This window comes from Eschrichtius robustus, chromosome 9, assembly GCF_028021215.1.
Source record: "Eschrichtius robustus isolate mEscRob2 chromosome 9, mEscRob2.pri, whole genome shotgun sequence".
In the NCBI taxonomy this organism is placed as follows: Eukaryota; Metazoa; Chordata; class Mammalia; order Artiodactyla; family Eschrichtiidae; genus Eschrichtius; species Eschrichtius robustus.
The window spans coordinates 29,495,400-29,503,364 of NC_090832.1; the positions used below are offsets into that span (position 1 = coordinate 29,495,400).

At 38.9% G+C, this 7,965-nt stretch overlaps 1 protein-coding gene across 1 annotated transcript in view; it reads left to right on the plus strand.

Moving 5' to 3' along the window:
• Positions 1-7,965, plus strand: part of SGK1 (serum/glucocorticoid regulated kinase 1) — a 110,913-nt gene that overhangs the window by 68,349 nt on the left and 34,599 nt on the right. The gene's annotated exons all lie outside the window — the stretch shown is intronic.

Genomic DNA, 7,965 nt, shown 5'->3' on the forward strand with positions numbered 1-7,965 from the left:
TTTCTTTTTACCTGATTTACCCATTTCTGACCCTGAGGCCCCATTCTTGCTCTTCTCTACAGAGAGCAAAGTTCAGAGATGTATGTGTAAGCATGCACGTACACACACACACGCACACACACACACACACAGAGGAAATCACTGCATATATATATTTGTGTCTATGTGCATGGGCCTTTTCTGGAAGATCCATGAGAAACTATTGGTGGTGATTACTGGGGTGTGGGATTGGGGACAGATAATCAGGAATAATCTTTCCCCTTAATAATCAATTTAGTGAAGAAATGGATTACTTCCATGAATGCTCAGAAAAGATATTCTTCTATCTCCTTTAAAAAACTAAGCATATTTGACCAATATAAATGGAATTGGTACTTTTGTGGTTATAGAACAAATGTAACAGGATGGAGTGACGTTAGCAGATGTTGATGTATTAGACTGTTCAGATTCATTTTCCTGTATACTCTTGAATGCTACAGGTTTACTCTTGTTGGGTTAATATACTCAATGGAAAGAGCAAGGGAGGTTTGGGGACCGAGTAGAAGTAACTAACAAGCACAGTATACTTGAGACAAAGCCTTGCCATAAATCTACCCCCCAGTATCTCTCTTGTGTGACCCCAGTGATTTGTAGCAACCAACCACAGCAAGTACAAGACCTGAATTTTCATTCTCTTTGTAAAGAGTATTTGGAACTCCCCATGGGAGACCTTGGGATACATAGAAAACAAAGTAACAAAAGCAATCATCTATATCTGTTTGCCTAGGACACACTTCTGTTTTGAGCAGAATTGAGTAGTAAGATACAGATAAAAGTAAAATCATGGTTTACCATTCATTTATATACCAAGTATCTATTGATTGACTACTGAGGTTAATGCTAGCTAGTATGCTACTATGCTAAGGCACTGGAAATTGACTGGTGAATAATTCAGAACAGAGTCCTTTTTCTACAAAGTTTATAGTCTAGGAAGATCTAAATTATAAGTAATAAGCAATAGAAAAACTTTGTTTTATTCAGGAAGTATACTTTTTGTGCCTTTTTTTTTTGCTTCCTCTCTTTTCCTTTTTTTAACTTCTATTTCCTGGAAATGAAGAATTGTCCTTAATTAATTTTTTAGCATTACTTTGTGAAAAGGTATCCTATTTAATCATCTTTATTTCCCCACAACAAACTAATAATTTAAATAGTAATATATTTTACACCATCTTTGAAGAAAGTGAACACTGATGTTATTGAGAATGAATTCCATTTATTCTTCTCTTTCAAACAGGTTTAAAAGGCAGATATACGCCCTAACATTCAAAAGAATAAATTTCAAATAAGATTTTATTAATATACTCATGTATAATAGTTATAATCTAAGTCATTTGACTTCAAGTATGTTTGTATTTGGAGGCAGTGTTGTATAGAGATTAAAATCCTGGGCTTGCTAGCTAGCTGCATTTACTTTTTCCAAGGTACCTCAGTTTCCTCATCTGTAAAATGGGGATAATGATCATAGTACCTTCCTCAGAGGGATGTTGTGAGCATAAGGTGAGTTAGTTAATGCGAAGCACATAAAACATAATGTGTTTCCTGTTTGGGTTTAATTGTAGTCTTTTGCCCTAGAAGGCTGCAGCTTATTTATCTCCTTACAAGGTTTTCCAGCAGTGCCCGCTGCTTTTCTGGCCTGGGTGAGAGATGATCTCCTTGCTTCAGTACTTAGGTAGCTCACAGACAGACTCAAAGGGACATACACTCAGGGACATACCCTCTGGGACCAGGAACTAAGAATGCAGGTTGGGGGGATAGGCGGAGGGCTGGCTCTTCAAGATTGTCACTAAGCTGGGGAGGGGGGGAGGGGTGGGGTACAGACAACTAAGAACATTGCAAAGCTTTCCTACAATTTTTAGATTTCCCCTTCCCCTCTTTTATTCTGCCTTCACTTGGCTACTGTAAACCTTTGACTGTTTTCCAGAGTTTTAACAAATTTAGTTGACAATTTTTGCTTGCTTTTTGATGTTTCTGTCAGGGTACAGGAGCTTGGAGGGGGCGTACTCTAACATTTGGCTGATGTCACCCCCCTGGATAAGATTTTAAAGGTTAACTTGTCCATACTTCCTTTCTCCCCCAAAAGGAGACAACCAGAGTACCCAGAGGTTGTTCTGAGGATAAACTGAGCAATGAGATAATTAATGTGCCTGGCCCATTGTAACATTCCATTAAAAATGTTTAGTAATTATTATGCTAAAATATAGTGTGACTTGAAATGCATGATATTCTAAGTCTAGGAAAACTTCAATACCAGATTGCAGTGACCTTTACTTCCTTTTTAAGACAGCTAAGGGTAGCACCATTTCTTCCTCAATAGTAGTCTCCTGCTTTTAACTATCTGGGATGTCTATTTGATCCTTGGCCAAACTCTGGATCCACAATTATATTTCATATATATTACAGGATCTCTATAAGGAATGAGAAAATACAAAATTCACGTAAGGATTTCCTAGAACCCACTGAAAAATAAATAGGAAAGAAAATATATACAGAAAGAAAAGGCAAAAGACTTCCCTGGTGGTCCAGAGGTTAAGGCTCCACGCTTCCAATGCAGGGGGTGCGGGTTTGATCCCTGGTCAGGGAATTAAGATCCCACGTGCCATACGGCGCGGCCAAAAAATAAAATAAAAAGAAAGAAAAGGCAAAAGTAAAGCTGCATATGGAAAATACCTGCAAAGGGAAACAACTCATGCAGGATCTTCTTGGAATACGCACAAACTCACATTGTTATTCTGCTTACTTCCCAGAAGTTAAGAGCTCAAGTGATCTGGCTGGGATCAGAACCTGCACCCCTTAACGTTGAAGTTTAGTACTTAATAAAACTATCCACTTCTCCACAAGTTATATAGATGTTTTTCATTCCCTGGACATTCTCCCACTTATTTCTCCATGGGCCTAATGACCTACCCACTGAATACCAAAAAGATGTTGGATAAAGAATCATTGTCAAGATGTATGATTAACTTGGCTAAATGCTAACACAGTTTCGCAATGAAAACCTTAATCTCTGCCATTCAAAACTTTGCAAAAGATGTATGCACGGTGGTTTTGCTTATGCAAAAAATGCATTTCATAATTGTCATGTATTGTTTTTAACATATGTTTCATATCAGATACAAGAAAGGTCAAATGAGAGCTAAAAAACTGTTGGCCGGATTTGCTATGCGTGAGTCTTCCAGCACATCTGTGAACCTCTGTAGAAAATTAACTCAACATTCTGGACTCTTGGGATGGCCAGATTATTAACTGTTTTTGCAGAAGCACTCTGTGCAAGCCAAGGCATATAAGAAATATTTTTAGACCTGTAGACCATTAAATACTGTACAGTTAGCTTCCTGCATGAGAAAAACAGCGGGTACTTAAATGGAGATGTCTAGTTCCATTCACAAAGGGAAAAATAAACCATGCATTTGTTGGCAATGGCATTGGACAATTTAGACTCTATGGTTAAAGTGTTACTGGAAAATTGAATATCAGACTTTTTTATTAAAATAAAATTAAACATTAAGAATTATAGCACAGAGCAAATTATAATTGTATTGGCCTTGAATCTGATATAGCTTCTGTATAGGTAAGCAGTGGAAATATTTCTCCTAGAACCTCACACAAAATCTAGATCCAGATTTCTACTTTTTTTTCTCCTCCTGTCAAATACCTTTTTGGAGGTAAGCTCAAGGAGAAAAATACTAAGAAATATACTGTCATTTGCAATGAGAGATTCAAAACATTTCTCTTTTGCCCAGAAAGCCTAGGAGTGGATGTTTGTTCATCATTTAACTTAGGCCTGGGAATCATTCTTTATATTACCTTTAGACGGTACAGTGACCCTGAAATAGCAATATTTAGTCTCTTCCCTGTACGCGGTAGATAAATACCACTTAATCCCTGTTACTTCTGTGTGGCAGAAGTTGGTTTAAGCATGTTAGAGATTCCTGGGGAGCTTGAAAATATACTGACTCCCCAATCTCTTCTCTTCTTGTGTTGGGCCCAGACACTGGTATGTATTTTTTAAGTTCCTCATTGTAGTGTGTTGTCATGATTGAAAACCAGTGGAGAGCAACGTGTCTTAGATGAAGGAAAGAAAAATCTAATCATGGACTAGACATGGATCAGTCATGGACAAATCCAAATGATTTATTGAATGAAGTCTGAATCTATGCAAAGAGTTTTGAAGATTATCTTTTCCCAGCCACATGGTGTGTTAGTCAGACAATAACCTGAAAAATGAAAAGCCAATCATTAATAATTTTTCCAATAAATATACTTAATAGCAGAGTATAGCCGAAACAATTTTCTACATCTTTATGCAAAGAAAAAAAATGGTTTGAATGATAATGTCAGGAGCTAAGTATCAGGTCAGGTCCCAGCCTTACTGCTGGGCTGGGGAGAAGTTTCTTTCACTCCAAATCATTTACAGAAGCATCAGCTACTCTGAGCTGACCCCACTCTAAATCACTTCAGGCCCCCAACACCAGGAATTTAGAAGGGTTAACACACTAGAGGAAATAAAGACACATGTTTTAAACCACTACATTTTGCCATAATGACTATCCCTTTCACTCAAATAGCTTAAGTTGAGTGGGATTTATAGTCTTCATTTTTAATTGTTGAGAGATTAATAATTCAATCATACAGCAAGTGTTTGTTGAATGCCTACTATGTGCCATGCACCCCTTTAGGACTCATGAAATTTACAAGAGACCATTAAAAAAAACACAATTATATATGAACACAATTATATAATTATATAAGAACACAATTATATATGAGATGGTGTTAAGTGCCATAGAGAAATATAAAGCAGGAAGGGGAAAGAAGTTTCCATTTTAAACAGGGGGTTGGGAAAGGCTTCCCTGAGGAGCTGACGTGTGAGCAGATATCTGAAAGAGATGAAAGTTATGCAGATGTCCAAGCAAAGAAAGTTCCAGTCTGAGTGCTCAGCAAGCACAATGCCTAGAAAGAAGTCTTTTTACTTTTGCCAATATTATTTGCACATAGATAATTCAGTTAACACAGTAAACTTTTTCTACCAAAAGATTCTCTCTTCCAGCCTCCATTCTAAGTCATGATACTCCTGTTAACATGTATGACTATATAATCATGGATAATAATAACTCCTACCAATGACTGAACCCTAGAAGAAGCTAAATCTAACCTTAAATCTAACTGTAACTTTGCCAGTTTTTCCAGTAAGGAGACTGAGCCTAAGAGAGATTATGTAACTTGCCCAGGGTCACATGCATAGTCAAGTGTGGGGCTGCCATATTTTATTCCACGTCTGTCTGACTCCAAAGCCCATGCAGCTATATCTTATTATTTCTATCAACTTTGATCTAAAATAAACAATAAATGCAAGGAAGTTTCTCTTAACCACGGTGGATGTATTATAAACAATATAAATAACTTCTGTATCTCCTTCTGTAGGTCACTTTACCTCCTCCTTCAGAATCCATTTTCCCATCCATTAAATAAGGAGCTGAACTAAGTCATTTGTTAAATCTGTTCTACCCACAAAATACTGTGATTCTATGATATATTCACTTTGGCCACTTTAACATCTTTTGAGTCCTACCAAATCAATGACATAGTCAGTAAACATGCATTGATTGCCTTTTCTGAGCCAGGCACAATCTACAAACTCCATGACCCCAAATAATTTTTACTTAAGAATTTAACTGTATGCTTTGGTATAGAATTTATAAAGGTTTGACCTGGATTCCAGTCAAACCAACTCCATGTGCCTGCTTTGCTTTGTGTTTTAACTTACAAATGCAGATGTGTATTGTTGATTTGGCAATATTATTGAAGAAATATGTAAGAAGGTGGACTACTTTAAAGCATCTAAAATGACCATATATTGCCCCACTCCCTACTCATGTCACCCTATTTGTTGCCTCCATCATGCTCATCTCAATCACCAGCGTTAGAAAATAAGTTCCATGGGGTCAGGGACACATCCATCTGCTTCCCATCTATGCATGTGGCTCCTAGTACTGTACCTACTATACCATAGGCTATCCACTAATATTTACTGCATGAAATGTATAATTAAATTACTTTCAAAATTGAGGATAAACCCAAGTTTTAAGAAACCAATATCAGCTCTCAACTGACATCTTGAAATGTAACAGTGGAGACTTGGACTCTATAATCACTAACTTAAGCTACATTACTCTCTAGTCCTCAGTTTCCTCGCCCATAAAGTAAGCAAGAAGGGGAGAAACAGTGTCTTCCAGCCCCCCAAGTCGCTGATCCTCTGAACTCTAACACTGGTGTAGCATATAGAAAACATCTAATTTAACAGAGGTTTAACCTGGATATCTTGACTTTATGAAACTGAAACACTTGCTGGGCCAGGCAGGAGACATAAATAAACAAAATGGGTGGGGTGGTAAATTGCCTTTAGCAATTCACAGTCACAAGGGCTAAACTGAAAAATATAAAATCCCAGTAAGGACACAAGTGAATTAAAGCCACAAAAGGAAGAACAGTTGTCTAGTTGCTTAGAATCACTGTATCTTCAGGGGCCAAGAATAGTCCCTATGCTCCATGTTATATGGATGTAATTATCCTTAAGCAACTGAATGAGGATGAGTCAGTAGCTTGTGGAGACCTGCATGATAAGACTTGTGATCTCTGATGGGATTCCTCGACTAAGCTCTTGATCAGACTTCTGCTGTCCTTGTCCAAACCATCATCTTCATGAGGGTGGAGGTTAGTGATACTAGATCCGCAGACTGTGGGATGTTTGCTCTAGTGAAATAGTGTGGGTGGATTCTCATCCTGCCCTGTGTGCGGTGGAAGGTTGTAGCCCGAAGGTGGAGGCCAGACAAGCCTACCTGCACATGACTGTGTAAGTGAAACCTCACCACTAGGCACCCAAAGGGGATCTGGTCCGAGCAGGTTAGAGATGAGCAAGTGCTCCTAGGAGGACTGAAGACCTAGCACATGAACAGGGGACCACATGTGCTTGGAAAGCCCGCCATGCTAGCTTAAACACAATACAGAATCGTCCCTTTAGCTGCCAGCAACTGTGGACTGCTGGGACCACACACCAAGTTCCAAAGTTCTGAAGTATTTTGGACTCCTCCATCTTCCCTCATGTTCTACCATTTATCAAGTCTTCCCAAATCATTCCAGCTGCGCTTCACCTCCATCCCTTCCTTCCCGCAGTCACGGTTCCCACGCCCATCCTCCTCTCATCCACTACCTTCTGAGGGTACAGCAGCCTCCTAATCTCCTCCGTTTGGGTCTTTTCTGACTCTGGCCTCTCACACAAACTGCCAGGGCTCTTGAATTTCCTCACAGTGAAGCACTCATTGACTTTCAAAGCCATCCACTATCCGGCTTCCACCTAGTTTCCAATCATTTCTCCCAGGAGCCTTCTACTCCCATGAAATTGTTCAACCAACAGTTGCTTAAATACACCTTGCTAGGTTTTGCTCCCACACCTTTATTTGTATTGTTCCACCCACTTTGGATACTTTTCTACTGGCTGCTCACCAATCCAAGTGTTGCCAGTATTTTTTTTCTTTGGCTGCGCGCCACGCAGCATAAGGGATCTTAGTTCCCCGACCAAGGATGGAACCCACGCCCCCTGCAGTGGAAGCGCAGAGTCTTAACCACTGGACCACCAGGGAAATCCTGCCAGTATTTTGAAAACCTGTCAAATCCTGCCTCTTCCGTGAAGCCTTGCTTAACAGCTTTGCCTACACTATTGATTCTTCCTTTAAACCCTGACCAAAATTAATAACCATACCCTTTCTTCACATTGGGTTTGGAGGTACTTTTTTTTTTTAATTTATTTTTATTTATTTATTTATTTATTCTTTGGGTCTTTGTTGCTGCACATGGGCTTTCTCTAGTTGCAGTAAGCAGGGGCTACTCTTTGTTGCGGTACACTTCTCATTGCAGTGGCTTCTCTTGTTG